Here is an 18,837-nt window from a genome sequence, read left to right as displayed (position 1 = left end):
GCCTAATGTGAGCCTTTGGTATGCATGATGTTAAATAGATTGTGAAAATGCTCTTTTCATGACTAAGATGGAGCTTTTCATTAATCCTAGAGCTGAACCTGCCTCCGCAAAACAACGAGCATCCCTCGCGGGAAAGACAAAACACCCACGGTGGGCTAGAGAGATCTCAGAAGAGCTCTCATACAGCTCATGGACTCGCTCTCTTTACATCCGCCCCCTTAGCTGTGCATGCATTTGTGATTTGCATGTTTGTAGATATATGCAATACGTCATATGTGTAGCTGTAATAAGTGTCTATATTCCTGAGCATGTATCATTTTCCGAGCGTGTATGTGCCTTTCAGCACCGTGAACATATGCTTTTGCGCTGTGCGTGCAAAGTGTAGGTGGATGTGGTTGAGACAGATTTTTTACAGAACTTAAATCATATTCTGCCTTTTGTGTGTGCATGCGCAGCAGTTGGTCAGAGGAGATATAGGTTTTTGATTTTATTTTAGGAAGCCCCTGTCAATGATACCCACATGTAGAGGATTAGGTTCAGTACATATTAACATGTGTGAATGCTGCTCAAGATACTTTTTATTTGTTTTCATTTTATTTATTTTTTAAAATTTATTTTAGTTATTTACTTATTTATATGAAAAATACTACCAGAATAAGTCGCACACCTCAATTTAGCACACATGCCTCTCTGCTTACTTCTCTCTACCTTCCTTCTTTCCTTCCTTCCTTAATTCATCAATATCAATGTGCAATTATATCAATGTGCAATTATATCAATCATATCAATGTGCAATATCAGTATTGTTTGTTCATATTTCATTATTCCTTGTTTATATTGTTTGGTTTGATATTTAATGTCCTTTTTACTGATGTCCTCTATGTTTGCTATCCACTTTTGCTGCTGTAATACCTGAAATTTCCCCACTGTGGGACTAATAAAGATATATCTTATCTTAATTCTATCTTCCATATATTAAAGCCATTGTCAAGAGAATGTGTGCGCAAACACATCCATGCACATTCATTTGCTACCACAATTTGAAACCTAAGCAGCAGCGATGGAGTTGCAATTGAGGTAGATTATCACATAAATTGAGTTATGCCAGTTTGCCTTTGTGTGACTGCATGTACATCTGCACCACTGATTGCAAGTTTCACTTTAATAAGCCTGTGCCACTGGTAGCTGTAAACAGTGCACCACAGACTCAAAATCAAGCAGGTTTCACTGTCAAACTGTCATCCTGCCATGCTTTGTTAAAAAGGAGGCAGAGACAGTTTAATCAGCCGTTGCGAAGTTAAATGAATCACCACAGGACATCAGAGGATTCAGGCTTCACTTTGGTGCCCATAGACACTAATGCTAGGCCACATCAGCCAAATAGCAGCTATAAAGCTCTCTTCATGTTCTGTCGATTCTCCAGAACCTGCACCACACTAATCTCATCATAGCAAGCCCGGAAATCTATTTCTGAGCTGAGCCATTTTTTTGAATCAAACACTCCTCCAAGCCGGCAGAGTGTGACTGTGGGAACCGGAGCTGTCCGCAGGTAACGGCCCAGGCAGTGCTGACGTCAGCGCCAGTAACTGCAGCCACATTATCAACACCTGTGTTGGTTAGTAAGGGTCATGTAGACATCTCATGCACTGCATAGGAAGTCATTGTAGAAGCATATATAAAACCTGGGCCTACCACCATTAAAACTGCAGAATTTTACATGCTGTTCCAATGAAGTGAGGCAACAGAGCGGCAGGACTGCTAAAAGCAGCACATCTGCAAGACTTCATTATAAATGACCGCAACCACTTGACCTGAAATCCACTCCACAAGCATGTCACCTTGAGTGTATTGAATGGGTGGATTTAAGTAATAAAAAAGAAGCAGAATGCATAATTCATACGTGTGCCCATTATACAGGAAAACATTTGGGAAGTTGTTCCATTGCACCATAGGAATCCTGCAATCTCTGTGTGCACTGAGCCCCTTCTACACCAATCGTTGGGGGGTGTTATTCTCACTAGAATGGATGCTATTGTGCTCGTAGCTGCAATAACTACAAAAACGACAACATTTTAGAAATATAAGAGAAGCATTTGTCATATGGATTTATGCCAAACTGCTAATCTGGTTGTTTGAAAGAAATTTAGGTGACAAGCTAAAGGAAAAAACAAGGGTCTTAAAAAGGTTGTCACAAGCTACCAGAGCAGCTTCAGTATAGAGTCCAGTCTGTGGAACTCTGCTGGAGGGATGAACACTATTCTCCAGAAAGATATTCCCTTGTTCAGTGTTTGGATGATGATGCTGGAAAGTGCTGGTGGTCCAAAAGCTTCTGTTTCTTCTGCAGAAACATAATGCTGCATATTTTACGCTTTGCATCAACATCATAAGGAAACAGATTAAATAAAAGTCAAGTTGTAAAATGTTCACCGACAAAATTATGTTTCTTTTCCAACGCTCATGCAAAACAACATCCTTTCATCGCAAACTAAAGCTTTGTTAAACTTTTGATGGTCACGTTTAGACACCCAAAACATTTGGTTAAAAGACGGCAAAGGTTGTTGTCTTGGTTAAATATTGAAAATATGAGAAGTAGCATGATGCACTAGAGATGTTCTGTTTACTTTATTAACATTTAACCAGAGCCACAGTCTTTCCCAAACCTTTACCAAAGTTGCCTAACCCTAACCACACACTGCACTGAGGACATGAATCCTGGTCTCTGGTGAGTCCTCCACTTTCCCTTTGTTTGCCTGAAAAGACCTGTCCATTGTGAAGGCCATAGTGTGTGATTTCCATTATTTTTATATTCATCAACCCATCCGGTGTAAAGACTTGTGGGAGTATTACACATAGTATTACTCGTCCCATTTAGGTTGGTTAAACAGCAGCGTTTATCCCTCGTTTGTTGGGTTCAAACCCATTTCTAATCTAATCTATCTACTATTACCATATGTTGGGATTCAAGGTAAGTGTATTTAGTGACTGCAGAGATATAGGTCTTCTGAATTTGTGATGGGTTTTTAATGTTCCTTTTTATGTTCCTTCCTCAAATGGCTGTGTAATATGAACGGGTCGCTCGTGATGAACCCAGAGAAATTTATCACCCGTCCCTGCAGTCCCTGTCAGCTCTACAGAGCTTTGTAGCCTTCTCCGTCAGCTCGACTGATGGCATTTCATGTGTGACAGGTGTGCTTCTGATTGGCTCATTCCTGACTGTATGCGGGTCCAAGCTTGTGGGGTTGCTGCGGGCACAACACACCTGTTCATGTTTCAAATCTTTGCATTCTAGTCTGTAAGATCATTGGATTTGAGTCTCTAGAGTTTGTTGTTAAGGTAAATCACTGTGCTTTGATGTCTTTGGTTTCATCAGGTTATATTTGTCCTACCATCCTGGTCAGATTTGTTTGTTTGTTTTTTTGGATTTTGCTGCCCTCAAGCCAAATCCTATAGCTCCCCCTTTTTTCCTTAAAAAAAAAAAAAATAAATAAAATCAGTTGCTCACATCTGTTGTTTTTCGTGTTGTTTCTCAGCCGCCCCTAGATATGCCTTAATAACAGGCAGACAGACAAAGTTAGCGACTAGCTTGTAAACATAGTGGAGTATTTAGCAGCTAAAGAGCCAACAATTTCCCTCAGGAGCTGGTGAAAAGCAAAACAAAGCTAAAAAAAGACTTAATATTGGATTTACATTCATCGGATCGACACAGACATGACTTCAAATGAAATGTTATTGTGCTCTGGGTCTGCTTCATGTGTAAATAAGCTAGCGTTTGCTCTATTGTTCGCTATATCATTTTCATGAGGTGACAATATGTCAGGTATATGTTTACAGCCAAATGGGCAAAAAAAGAGAAGTTACTGAAGGTTTAAGACGCAACTAATGCCAACGTCTAGAGACTTAATGTCTCACCTTGCTGCAGCGACATCAGAGTGTACTCAGGGGTGTGTGAGTACACTGTGACATCACAGCTAGGTGTGGTTCCAGGTGCAAGGGAGAACACAGAGGAGTGAAACTGTCCATCACAGGGTTCAACCTTTGAGCAAGTATGTGTAACTTTTGGAGGAGACTGAGATGTTATCGCCTTGCTGTTTTCACAAAATGATTTTTGGTCCACATTATCATGTTTTTTGCCGTCTTATTGGGAGAAAAGTACACTGCCGAACCCAAACTGTGCAGGCTTGCACAGACAGACAGACTTTAAATTTTAAATAATCCAATAAATTCTTGACTCATATTTGTATTTTTAAAAACAGAACTGAGAAAAGTGCGTATTAAACTACCTCTTGAGTCTTCAAGGGAAACGGAGCACAAATGGGACATATAGAGAGCAGTGCAGCGTGATCACAGCGGACTGTTGTCTCTGTCCGGTTACACCCACATTCAGAGGTGGAAAGAAGCAGGAGTGCTGCTATGTTGTTATATATTACTCAAGCCACGCATGAGCTGAACTAAAAGAACAGCTCAGAATCTATCTATCTATCTATCTATCTATCTATCTATCTATCTATCTATCTATCTATCTATCTATCTATCTATCTATCTATCTATCTATCTATCTATCTATCTATCTGACTGGGGTGTAAAGGTGATGAAGAGGAGATGAAAGTACATCTAAATACGGTTTATGAGTAGCTGCTCCGTGACAGTAGCTTCTTTTTCTATGATATCATTATGCAGGTGCAATACAGGAAAAGCAGTGAAATCAGCAAACGTTGCACAACCGCCCATGAATAGCAGGAAACAAAATCACAGCTGATAGTTAGGGACAATAGGAGGCAACTGTTACTGGTAACACCAGTGCTGTCACAGCTCTGATTCTCAGCTGAGGCTCTCATCTCTGGTGTCATTGCAAGTGGCACATCTTTGGGTGGAAAAGAATGGAATACAAGCGTCTGCAGCTTGCTTTTATGGCAGCCATAATTTCATGTCGAGGAAAGAATGAATTCAGGTGCTGCCTATTAATATATATTGTCTTGGAAATGCCCACACCTATATGTTAATGCAGTTTATTACTGCAAAGGGGAGAATGGTGGGAAGCAGAGAAGGAGGGTTGGTGGTTTGGAGGGACCATGAGGGGAGCTGAGGGCTATGAGAGACGGAGAGAGACTGTAGATCTCATATTTTGTGGATTTTGATTTATCGAAGGGCTCATTCATCACACATTTGTTTCCTCCCTCCATGGTTTAATGAAATCTCTATTTTTAGTCATCAATATGTAGAAGACTGTTAAGCTTATCATTATATTTATGTTAATGATCGATCAAATGACTGTGTGATGTCACAAACGTACCAATAATCATGACTTGATTCAGCTGCTTCTCTCCCCCCTGCAGAGCTCTGTGCTTCTCAGCTCACTCTTTTGGTCTGACGGTTGTAACTTGTCATTTGATGGTTGCAGCAGGCAGCAGTTTACATCAAAAAATCTCTGCAAACTCCCTATATGCAACCTTCCTGCCACTTAATAGTACACAGATACAGTTAACAGCTAGCTGGTGAACATCATGGAGTATTCAGCTACAAAGAGCCAACTGTTTCCGAGTTGGTAGAGACCAAAAATGGAGCTAAAAGAGAGTAAATATTGGCTTGCGATCACTAGGTGGCCAGACTCTAAATGATAATGTTGCTGTAAAAAGGCGGATGTTTGCAAATGCATTTGCCAAAAGGTGAAGATGCTTTCAGCTGCCCCTAAGTGGCCAAAAAAATCAATCATGGCAAGTTTTTTGCATCATCAGTGTGTGATGTTTAACGCATTAACTTTGTGATGAAATGGTGATTTTTTTTTTTTCCTTTTTGTGTGCCTATTTTCAATCCGCCTGACTCATCTACTTCTACTACAGTTGGTGGTTCCCAGCAGCTTTCCCAGAACACCTTATGACAAACCCCCAGAGAAGAGGAGCGAATATGTTACAGTAATTTCCGGTAAATGCGGACCTGCGGGCACATCAGAACAACTGCGCATCCAGCTTGTGAACATGTGGCTGTGTCTGTGATGTTGGCTCTTCTTTCTGCTCCTGAAATGTAGTATTTTTCCCCACTGCATTTTGGTCTGTTGAGGCCACTTACGGTGGAGAAAGTAAAAGTGAAAGAGTGATACCTCTGCCTGTTCTGTGATGCAGGCCCAGTGCTCCCTGTATGATTATCGAACACTGGTGCATTACAGTAAGAGCTGCTCTTCCTCTATGTTATGCCTTTCTACACGTTCCTTCCTATTGGTCAATTACTTACTCAAATGTATTATATATTTATCTTTATGCTAAACAGTGTCATCATCATTGCTGTGCAACATACTGCTTCATTAAAACGCAATATAACATTAGTAAAAATAAAAGCATGATATTAATGTAACACCATGCCTTCTATGTTTGGCCAGTTATACAAATGAATGAGATAAATGCATCACGGACAACAAAACGGCCCCAAAAATGCCCAGTGCATTAGCAATAGCTGCTTTTATGGCTGTCAAAGTGCTTTGAGTTGAATTTTTACTTCAATAGAGGTGTTTATTCATTATTCATATAAAAGCACACCGAAGCACATTTCCCTCCTATCAATATGACAGGCACACTACACCCTCTAGATGAGTGTATAGTTTGTAATAAAGGGCAAACTGAGGAGCAGAAGTTTAGACAGGTTAAAAGTCAGTTTGGGTGTTCTTGGGTGATTGAGAATTTATTAGACGCTAATGAAGCAAATCCTGTGTGATTATCCAAGTGAGTGCAAGCAAAGTCTAAGAATGATTTGAAGATATTATTTCACTTGTGTCTTGAACTCCTGGCAGGGACTGATTGAACAAATGGTCTCAGGCATGTAGGGAACATTAAATTGACTTGAGAAAAGGTGAGTGTAACTTGATGACAGATTCACAGGCGAGAGGCAAGATGCTCTCGAACCCTCATGTAAGATAATGTGTATAATCCACTGCAGGGATGTTAAGTGCACTCATTTCACACTCCATTTCACACAACACTGCCCTGGGAAGAATCTGTGTCTGATGACTCAGGAAATGCACAACATCACTCTTCTGGATCTTTCTGTTGTTGTTTCCCCCCAGTGTTAATAATTTGAAATCCAGTCGTTTTTCCACACTATTTCAGAATTAATGATATGTCAGGAATATAATAAGGGCTGAATCCATGTTTTGTGTGAAATTCATACCAGTCAATGGAAGTCAATTTTTAGCAGCAAATTACTTCAAAGATGTATTACCAACATTAAAATGCTATTTGAAGGTCCAATTTCTACCTGTTGCTTTACTCTAAATTTACAACCTAATGCACAAAAGCTGAAATTGTAAAGCCCCAAGAGATAATAATGCCTGTTTATACCCGATTACCTGTTACAAGGACAAACATTTAATTCCCATCCATCAGACAAAGAAGAGGACATCCTCTCACTGAGTGTCAATGGTCCATTAAAGTACAGAATAAATGGACCTCATGAACTCCTGCTGGTGTAATTTATACACATCATGTATCCATTAGTTTAAATATAACAGAATTTGACCTACTTGAAACCATTTTCATACAATATCAGCATATAAAATGCAAAAAACTGCCCTCATAGGGATAAAATGTAGTCAATGAATTGTAGGCTGTTTTCCTGATAACCTGAAAAATCGACAAATTAAGAAATTGATGGATTCTTCTACATAAATTGAAAAGAAATACGTGTGTGTGTGTGTGTGTGTGTGTGTGTGTGTGTGTGTGTGTGTGTGTGTGTGTGTGTGTGTGTGTGTGTGTGTGTGTGTGCGTGCGTGCGTGCGTGCGTGCGTGTGCATGCTAACATATGCTAATGCAACATCAGGGCATGAATGGGGCAGGGAATCTTATTTAGCCATGTATTTATTTCAGTATTTGCTCATTTATTTTCTTTCAGATTAAGTGACCTGTTTTTCGTTTGAAAGAAAAAAACGGAGAATGCTGTGTTTGCAGTGTAGCCATGTTTCTCATTTCCCCTGTCTTTACTTTGGGATTGTTTGGAAAACCTCCCCGGTGAGCAGATGGCGTCTGCCGGGAGGAGAGTGAAGCTGGAACCTGGGCTCCATGCGCCACACACACACACACACACACACACACACACACACACACACACACACACACACACACACACACACACACACACATTTCCCCATTTCCAGCACAAGCCTTTGTAAAAGGGAACAACGGAGGTCTACCGGGAATTTAACCACGGGTCTGTTTTGGGAAACAGTGCACACGTTTGTTTATTGCAGCCTTGCTCTTGGATCCATGCAGCAGCTACAGTAAAAGATGTGGATACTGGAGAGTCTCTCTGCAGACCGGAGAACAGGATAAAACTCCCCCCTCCCTCTTGGAACGATTTCAATCACTTTGATCATTCATCATTTGAATGTGATGTGTTATTTGACCCGATTGCCAACAGAGTGAAACGTAAAGAAGCATTTGCATTCACGGGCAAGCTAATCTACAGCATGCTGGTGTGTCCTCGTGCATTATTAAGCAGAGAATGAGGCAATGCTACAGCATCTCCTCATCGCTGCTTACACTCTGGCCCATGACATATTAACGAGAACTTAGCAGCAGGCAAACCAGGGGTCTTACGCTGAGTCTGCACTTGCTAAACTAACTCGGAGGACAAGATAAGCCAGGCAAAGCTTGGAAAAGTAAATCTGAGGCTGTTTGAATAAGCCCTGCACCTCACTGCCAGCTACAATCTACACAGAGAATATTCCTCCCAATCTCTCTCTAGGGGAGATTTCTTAAGCATGCTTTGTAGCTAGATCCAGGTAGACTATCAGTCACTGCAGTTGTGAAGAACATGCCAACAAGAATAACCCAAGGTAAGACATAAAATCTATCTCATGGGAGCTCAGAGGCTGGATGAGATTGAATTAAAATCTCTCTTTTGCTGAGTCAGACCCTTTAGATAATTACCCGCTGATATGAGGAACATTTCCCCTCTTGGCTGAAAGTTCAGAGGGAATGCAGACAATGGCATATTTGGCTGCAATCACAGCAGCCCCCCCACCATGAATCGAAGCTATGAGAGTCAGATAGCACAAAGCTAATCTCTGGCCCCACAAAAAGGCCTGAGGGAGCAGCCCAAAATGGAAGCAGTATTAATACCACGGTTGCTTTGCTTGTCAGGTATCTTTGCTTGTCTTGTGTGCTTTGACCACGACCTCCAGCATCGTGTTGTACGCCAACAGACAAACAGTATACATGCAAATAAAGCACAACATACATCCCTGTCAACAAAATAATGGCCTTGAAGTAACAACCATGCATGCCTAAGTAACCTATTAAAGTTTGCTCTGGGGTACACAGTAGCAGTCTCACATCAGCAGTCCTACCACTGTCTCCAATCTCGCTTCCACTGCCAGGAGGCGGCACATCTGCACAGCACAGTGACTGACAATCGATGGTTCACACACGGTTCATCCCCTTACCCCACCCCAACACACACTCACAAAACACCACCCAGTTAGGGTGCTCCCCTGCGTGACTCAACTTGTTTCAGGGCTGAGGGGGGGGGCACACGAAGAGAGAGGTGGAGATGAGATAAACCTGGAGGAGCTGGGGAGGAAGAAACGGATATTTGCATCCCGTTTGGTTGCCATTCAGAGACTAGATTGGTTTGCACTGAAGAGAAGATTTGTCCACGGTGTGGTCTAATCTGTCCTTACAAAACTGCAACTGTAATTCCATTTAAACCCCGTAGTTGCAGCAGTTTGGATACTGAGTCGTTCTTTTATCCTATTCCGTGAGACTTCGGGCGCCTCTGCAGCGCAGCAAAGCACAGAGCTCCGCACAAAACGCAGCGCCTTAACGCGTAAAAAAAACAATCAATGCACCTACAGTCCAGGGCGTTGCACTCCTTGCTGTAGGCAATCCGGAGAGCTACTTTCCAAACTGTCATAACATTATGAATCATTAACTGACTGAAGTATTAAACAGCACTGACACATGCAAGTTGAATGAAAAATGTTTTGCGTGCATCTCCAGATTTCTGTCATGTTCTGTCGGTATCGTTTCTATTCTCCTCCTTAAGTAAATTTTAAGTCACGACGTTTTTTTTTTTTAAGAATACAAACACTTGATTGCCATAGGTGACCCATTTTTGCAGCTTGGGTGGTTTGTACTTACCCCTGTCTCCTGCCCACGAAGAATCCTTTCACAAGAAATGACCCATATCCAAAGCGAAATCGCATCTTGTTGAGTCTATCAATCTGTGAAGGGAGGATTTCCTGAGCAAATGCTTGAAAATCAACATCTAAACATTGTTTCCGAATAGTATCCAAAGGGAATCCGCACGCATGTCGAGGCTGCGTCGATCCTCCAGAATCATTGCGAGCGCTGTCCGCGGAAAAGTGGTGCTGAAAGTCTCAAGTCCCAACTTTAAGCTCTGCGCGAAGGGGAAATAAATGGCACGTCCAGGAGGGCCACTCAGTAACACAGCTCCTGCGATGAGAGGATCAGATTTTAAGGGGATAACAGAGCGGTGAAGCACGTATCCCGCACCCGAGGCGTGAGCGCTTTCCAGCTGATAGACGGAAGACTGTATGCGCCCCGTGCACTGGATGTGATTGATGTTAAATGCATCGCAGCACACCGCCTTTATCGGGGAAGAAATGCACCATCAATGAAGGTGGGGGAAAGGTGTGAAAGCCAGATTACAGCATGTAATACCAGCAGCGCCACGGCTGTGGCTGCAGAGTCAAAGTGTGACATGAAGCCTTTGCTTCTTTTTGGTGAATCTTAACGTCGACTCGGCCGCCTGGTGTCTTGCCTCTCGGCACAGACTTCACTGTCGGGTTTTGCACATTTATTTTCTCCTCTGTGATGTGACAAACAAGCGCAGGAAATCACGCTGCCCGTCCGCACTGACAGTTAAGTGCCAATTCAACTCTGTTTAAAAAAAAATATCTCACTATTCAGGACAGTTAATGAGTCAATTTGTGAGACACAGCTGATGTCTGTCAGATCATTTGGACGCGCGAGACAAGATGCAACAAATTACTATCAAATTATCTGCGATATGATTGCGCGCGTTCAGCTCCGTTCTCACGGGGACAGCAGACGACGTCGCGTGATTGTTCCAAATATGACGCTTCTGGGTCGACTCAAGTGTTACAGGTGCTGTCGCGCAGCCTTTGCAGTATGTTCAGTCCCAAAGCGCCTGGGATGCTGTGCGTGGATATTGACGAGCATATCAAGTCCAATCACCGAGTGCCAGAACTCAATTTTGTTTGGTGCGTGCGTGCGTGTGTGCGTGTGCGTGCGTGTGACGGACAGCGGCCACATTCTGCAGCCGAGCACATGAAATCATGTCCAAGGGCATGCCTATATATGTCCGACATTATTCAGGAAAAAAGCGAGAAATTAGTTTTAAACCGAGCGTGCAATGTTATTATTTGAGACCTTAACGCGATTGATGGATCAATCTTTTGGCTATTAACCTTCAAAAGTCTACAAAGTGTGTTGCAGAGACGAAGAACCTCCTCATCAATCAGTTTAACTGTGGCATCGGTGCAACCTGCGGGAGGGATTGATTAATTTTCCATGATGTCCAATAGAAGGCTCGTGGTGATCATTCTGCCTTTGCTTCCAGTGTATGCGCAGCTGCTCTTTCTGCCTTCCTGATCACAGGGCCGAGTGGTGTGTGCGAGGCTTTCACAGGTCTGAGTGGGTCACACCTGTGGAGTGTTGGACTGACTCCACCACATCAAGGGAGCGTGGAGGTGTGTGTGTGTGTGTGTGTGTGTGTGTGTGTGTGTGTGTGTGTGTGTGTGTGTGTGTGTGTGTGTGTGTGTGTGTGTGTGTGTTTGGAGAGATGAGGAAAGTGAGTGTGTGTTTGTGTGAGTCCTTGGAGGGGTGTGTGCCATGTCTCTGTGGGCCTTGGAGGCAGCTGAGCCTCTGAATATTCATCTCCACCTCTGCTGAAGCAAATTCCAGCTACATGACGAGACTGACTGCAGTCTTGTGGGCTGTCATGGGACCATATAAGCCCTGGAAAAACAAAAAAACGAGCTAACTTGTGGACATTATTGAACAGGGTGTTTTACATCTCTATATTACCTCACAAAGCATCAGCTGTCTTCCGTCAGCTCCTCAAACCACTGTTCTATTTCTGTTTAGCACAGTTAGCACAATAAGTGAATTATTTAGCTGTGCAGAATGGATACAAAAGTTATTTCTACCAGGAGACTCATTCCTGCTTCGCTTTCTGCTGCAGTGCGCTGGAACACGGCCTTGCTGAACGTGTCTGCTCTGCGGATAACATGTTAACGCCGCTGAGTCCTCCCCGTCCCTCTGTGCAAGGCGAACTCTGGAGATTACTTGTTTCAATTAGCCATGGGGCGGAGAGAATTTAAGCCATGTTAATTCCAGTCACTAGTGGAAATCCCAGTGCAAAAGACTAGTCACTGAGGCATAATCGCCTGCCCCCAGACATGTGTCATTTCATGGATACATTGGGGGAATTAGTCAAAATGTAAATTTTGAGGTCACAGGATTTGCGGTTTGTTAATGGGATTCATTAAAGAGCTCCTGCATAATTGGTGTGATTTAGAGTGACCCTCCGCTTTTGACAGACCTGACCTGTTTTTTGTTATTCCGTCCACTCACATCCCCTTATAAAGAGACCTTTTGCTCTTAAATATCTTACTTTACTAGATAAGTGTTGAATCAAACTGACAGCATTAAAAGTTTTCAACTAAAGAATAACAATGACTGTAAGTAGAAGAAGGAGGAGGAGGAGGAGGAGGAGGAGGAGGAGGAGGAGGAGAAAACATGGGAGTCCCTCAGTATGAAATAAACTAATAGTTGGAACAAAATATGATGTTTCTGTTTCGTATCTTTTCATCAGCGTCTCTGTCATCCAATATTGAACTCTGGGGGTATTGGCTGACATTTGATTATATAAAATTGAGCTTCTGACTGGCTAACACACCCACAAGCTGGAAGACTTAGAAATGAGTCAGTTTGTCACTGTCTGTTTGAAGCAATATTTTACAAAGATGAAATGGGCGAGCCAGGGCAGATAGATCGGCCATATGCTCCGCGTGTGAGTGATATATTTTTTTTTGAGATGCTGGCAGGGTGACAGTTGTCACAGGTGCAACCGTTGAACTCTCAAAACCTTTTATATAAGAGACTGGCTACAGTGCAAAGTACTGTACAGGGTGTGCACAAGGGAAAATAGCATATTTCATCTGCAGCGTACTCTCAAACACGGACACAGACTAAACACATTACTGCTGTCTTCCTCTGAGATAGGAAGTCGCCTCATGAACAAGAGAATATGCTGCTAATAAGAGTCACCATGAAAGCCGTGCAAGCCTTCTTATTTCTAAATCAGCAACATAGATTTATGATGCGTGCTATGATGCTTTATATAGAACAAGCAGCCTAATTTCATGTTTGCACCAAAGTTTAGCTTATTTCAACTATTGTTTAAGTTCTTTTTAGAGCAAAAATGGCAGAAGCAAGGCTAGTTCCAGGTTCTCACATGTGAAAATGTGCAGCTTTTTTCAGTCGCTTTTGGACTGTTGGTCAGACAAATCGAGACACTTGACTTGGCTCGAGGATATTGAAAGGCATTTTCACTCTTTTCTGTAGACCAAATGATCAATCAAGAAAATAAATGGCACATTAATTGATAACAAAAATTGCTGCTGATATTGAATGCCAATTGCAAAATACTGAGGGTTTATTTATGACAGATACATGAATCTCACATGCATTTGCAAATAACTGTGCACAGGAGGACGGCGTTATGTTGTAGCTGGCATTCAGAGGTGCCAGCAAAGTACGCCTCCAGCTGGGTGCCAAAATCACAGAGAGGACAATAAAGTACAGTATGTGGATGTTATACGTACCTTTAATCTAAAAATATCAAATCTCTGTGGGTGTCTGCTGAGTGGAAGCAAACCCGTTCCACATTTTCTCGCTAAAACCTCATGCGTGCCTTTTATGTTGCCGTGGTATTTGGAAATGACCCTGAAATAAATTACAGAAAAACTTAATTATTCAAGGGACATTTGCTTCGCTGTGACAGATGTTTTGGCAGTTACAAGCCTGATACTGGTGTCGTCCATGAGGCACAGACACGGCACATAAAATGTACGGTCCCCTTCTGTATTGCAACAACCACATCACCTGCTGTATGTCACTGTTGATGGCAAAGTTTGCTTCATATTTCACTGACTTTGTACTCTATAAATATACTGGATACATGATCTCTTTGCTCCTAGGCTATTAAATAATGGGTTGTTGTTGAATGTCACTAGAAATATGGGTTTGGGCCAGTTGTAACTGGCATGACAGCAGCCCCTTGTGGTCATGTGATTTAACATCCTCAAACACATTAAGTGGTTCACTTATCAAAACATAACACATACTTTCTAATATCAGGCTAATGCATCTTTAATTAAAGACTTTTATTAAGTCTAATATAGCAAATAAATGTAATGAGACGTGTTAAATCATGTAATTGATGAGTGATTAATATTGAAGAAAGCTGGATATTACTCACTCACTTTTTATTATTTTTTTTGAGTCTATATAAGAAACTAGTGATTTTAGATGACATCAGCTTGCTGGTGCCTTTTAGTAAAGGCTACACGCAGAGAGGGCAATGTCACTTTAAGGCCAGAAAACCACAGCATCGTAGATGGCTTCTCTTATGTGTGAAGCCAAGCACAATCTATTTTGGCCCTGGGCAGAACAACACAATCTCCTGCTTATTTAGTCATTAATGTGCATATTTACCTGCAGAAAACAGGCACTCCAAAGGTTAATGTTGTCAATATCTTTGCTGTCTTCGATTAAACACACTTAAGCCGCTGCGTAGCCTTTGGTTGTGTGTCATACATCTTCACTGGGATTGCCATATTAAGAGATATAGGACACACAGTGACACTCTGGTTGAGACTGTCTGCTGCTATCATATAAGACATGACTGCTAGCAAGATGCTGTCTGTTTAACAATCACACCCTTGATCTCTTCAAAAAAAAAAATATATGTCTGGTTTTACTGGTATTTTACTTTGTAAAGTGCTTTGTAACATTATTATTATTATTATTATTATTATTATTATTATTATTATTATTATTATCCTCACATGTGTGCTTACATCTTAGAATGTGAAGGAAATAGGAAATATCTGATTATGCTAACATAGCTTTATTTATTTATTTAGAAATTTTATTGGTGTAATTTTTTGTTCATTTCAGGCATGTTGTCATATTTTTGTGAAATGTAATTAATAATCTTCCATGTTTACGTCATTATTTAAGCATTGTTGTCATGTATTTCATATGACTTCTTTTACTTACTCTAAACGGGTCATATGTTAGCATGCTAACATTAGCCCTGTCAGTTAATTCCATGTGCTATACGATGTAACAGTTACACCTGGATGTAAATCTCTTCTAAGTCATAGTTTAACCATTCTGGAGTGATTTGGACGTCATGTCAGGCCAGGTTTATGTACGCATAGTGAAATGTGCCAGAGGTTGGGTGAGCCCTCCTATGGATGCTCAGCTTTAAGGTTAAACAATGTTTTGATCTGCCATTAGACCCCATCTACTGGGCCCTCCACCAGGTGACACGATTCTCCAAAGCCCATCTAATGAACCTTTTACCTTAAGGTACAGCTGGCCCCACTGGCTTGACGGGCAGTTTCATCTAAATGCCACGATCCAATCAGATTGCCACCTTATGAAATGCTGATGCTTTTCCGGGTTTGAGACCTGTGGCACCTGTGTGAGGCCTCTCCTTGCCGGCCAGTCCTCAAAGCATCTCTGCCGACCATGATGGAGACGAAGCCGACATGACGAGCACGTTAGCCACGGATCAGGCTTTACGCAGCCATCAGTGAAACAGATCATACAATGATTTGGATGTCTTGCCAAGTCAAGTCAGTTTGATTCATATAGGCAGAAGTCACAAATTTGCCTGGGAAGGCTTTACAATCCGAGCAACATACAGCTGTAACCTTGAGTCTTCACATTTGAGGAAGAAACTCAATAAAAACAGGCTTTACCAGGAACCTCAGGAAGTACACAGACATGTTGTGCATAGATGCATTAGAGTGAAGCAGAAGGTGACTCAGATGAATGAGGGAGTTCCTTATGAGCAAATAGTTACTGTACTATCAATAGTTTTCTCATCAGAGCTGCACACCTTTTCAAAAACCTGCCTCATCCTGCGCATGTACTGAAAGAGGTGGGCGCCCTCTTTTGGACATGGCTGGAACTGCGTCTCTTCTCCTGTGTGCCAATGGTTCACCAGAGACTTGTGAAGAGAATGGGTTGCCGTAGCAACAGCAGATAGTAAAAGTGCAACCTCTTGAGTATGACCCTATACAGATATGTTTAATTGTGTGACGCCTGCTCTCGTCCTCGTGAAAGAAGCGAGAGGCAGAAAGAACAGGAAGAAACCCATGAGAAGTGTTTTCTCCTCGCTGTGTTTACGTCCGTGCGCCTCAGATGATGTACGTTTGACAGTTTACCTCTGCAACATGTGTGTTTGTGATAAAGCAAAAACCTGGAAATAAATGATATGATATTATGTGTTCACCGCCCTCTGATAATCCTCTCACAGTAACATTGTGGTAATGCTGAATGTGAATGATTACAGTAAGTGAGACTGTTCCTCCTCTGACAACTGAGAATATGTTGACTTTCTGTTTTTCACTGTTTGTTTTTCCTGTATTTGTTATTATAATTTGATTATACTGGCCTGGAGAGAAACATCCACCAAAGTACATTTTCTTTCCTGCATCTTACGATGTTTTCTTGGCCTATACTGAAACACATCAACAAACTAACTCTGCACAGGTGGACAAAATATCATGAACACCTGCAGAACATTATGCTTTAATACAAAAGCTTCACAAAAGCTCCATCGTTGAGACTTACAACGTCAGAAATGTGTAAATTTTAAAATTACATTTAAAATTTGAATGCACACACACACACACACACACACACACACACACACACACACACACACACACACACACACACACACACACCATCATTTTGGGGGACATCACATAGATTTACATTCATTTCCTGGAGACTTACCCAAGCCCCAACCTTAACTCAAGTCTTCACCCTAAAAATGAACGATTTACATTTCAGGGACCTGCGTTTTGTCCCCATAAGGAAGGCGAGTCTCCACAATGTGACTATGTAAACAGATTAATGTCCCCACAACATGAATGGCACACAAACTCATGCACAGAGGGGAACAGACACCTCTGTCACCACAGGTATGGGTTGGATTTCTGAAAGCTGCTGTATTTGATTGCAATAATATTGTACATGTTTGTATTCTTGTGTTAGCCTCCTGTATTTCTATATTTAATCCTGAAAAGTGTGTCATTGCCACATTCTATAATATGTAATTGTACTATAGTAATAATAAAGACTTGTCTAATCCTAACACATGTGTCATTGAATACCATAATTTAAAAAGATGTTTCCTCAGTTTGATACTGAATATTTCTGGGATGAGAAAAGCAGGGATTTACTTTGATGAGGATGTTTATCTGAGGTGTTAAGAGGAAAGTCAGATCCACCTCAAATGTCAGCATCTGTTGGGAGGAGCTTGAAAGGGAATATAGGTAAAGAAATTGTATTGATCCCTGGTGGGAAATTGGATTGTCGCAGCAGTAACAAGAATGGGACTTCAACAAAGACAAAGTATGAAAGAAGCAATAAGATGAAGCCATATAAGAGGAGCAATGGAGGATCCGACAGAATAAAACACATTATTATGTAAAAATGTATATTATGGAAATTTGACTGTCTGCTTGTGAAACATATGAGAAAATAAATAAAATATTTCTAAACTTTTTGAATGCATTCCTGGTTTCCAGCTGTAGCATGGCTTTGCTTGTCATCCAAATGAACCAGTAGTACTGGTCAGCATTTCCCCTTGCTTAATCTCTGATGACACAGAAAACGTTTTGACTGACACTAAACAGTTCTGATCCTTGTCTTATTCACGTGTGAGTCCGGGGAACGTTCGCTGTGTGTCGACAGCATTGAGCTCGCTCCAGTCCTCCGAGCTCTCAAGAACAAGTTCTCCTCAAAACTTCACGTTTGTTCTTGTTGTGTACGCCAGTTAAGCGCTTTAAACTAAAGTCAGTGGTGATTTGTTTCAGAGCCTTTTCCCAAAGCACCAAATGTCTGTTTTTCACATGTATATTTTGAAATATTTGAGTGTGTGAACACAAAGAGAGACAACATTGCCGGCAGCAGCTCCAGGCTTTCCCCTCAGTCTCTCTGCAGTTACTGCTACTGAAGCTACATGCTGTCTGTCAGTGTGTGTATTGTTTGTAGTTGGTGAATGAGTAGGTGTAGTAATTTAGTTCAAAATGAGTTCGTACAATTAAGGTCCACCACTACTGAGGCTTGTACTAATTATTTTGGGAATCAGAATGCACAGAGAGCTCTTATCCAGCATGCAAATACAGCGTAAGGTGCTTTTGTGAGTGAGTATCAAAATCCTGTAAATTTCATCTTTATATTGTTCGGCAGCTTTTATAAAATCAGCCGTTGAATGTCTGCGGTCTTCTTTTGATTCACTCCAACTGCATGAGCACAAGTTAGTGCTTAATTCAGATAAAAAAAAAGTCCACTACTACTGAATCTGCTAGCATCCACTCAGTTAACGGCATCTGCATTGAAAGAGTGCCTCAGTATGAATACATAGGTATCAACAATCTAAACTTCAAACATCGCATTAATGCAATGATTGGTAAATTGAGAGCAATACTTGTGCAATCATTATTGTTATCTATTTTGGATTATGGGGATGTTTTTTATGATAAAGCTGCTGCTG

The 18,837-nt window shown here is 41.5% G+C and overlaps 1 protein-coding gene across 1 annotated transcript in view; it reads right to left on the bottom strand.

The window, feature by feature from the left end:
• LOC139329251 (metabotropic glutamate receptor 4-like) overlaps window positions 1-10,625 on the bottom strand; it is a 152,054-nt gene extending 141,429 nt beyond the window's left edge. Inside the window, exon 1 of the mRNA XM_070959449.1 lies at window positions 10,125-10,625. The gene's annotated coding sequence lies outside the window, so the exon portion shown is untranslated. The remainder of the gene's footprint in view (window positions 1-10,124) is intronic.
• Window positions 10,626-18,837: the final 8,212 nt, after the last annotated feature.

This window comes from Chaetodon trifascialis, chromosome 3 (assembly GCF_039877785.1).
Source record: "Chaetodon trifascialis isolate fChaTrf1 chromosome 3, fChaTrf1.hap1, whole genome shotgun sequence".
NCBI classification, from domain to species: Eukaryota; Metazoa; Chordata; class Actinopteri; order Chaetodontiformes; family Chaetodontidae; genus Chaetodon; species Chaetodon trifascialis.
This window is presented reverse-complemented; position numbering and strand designations above follow the sequence as displayed.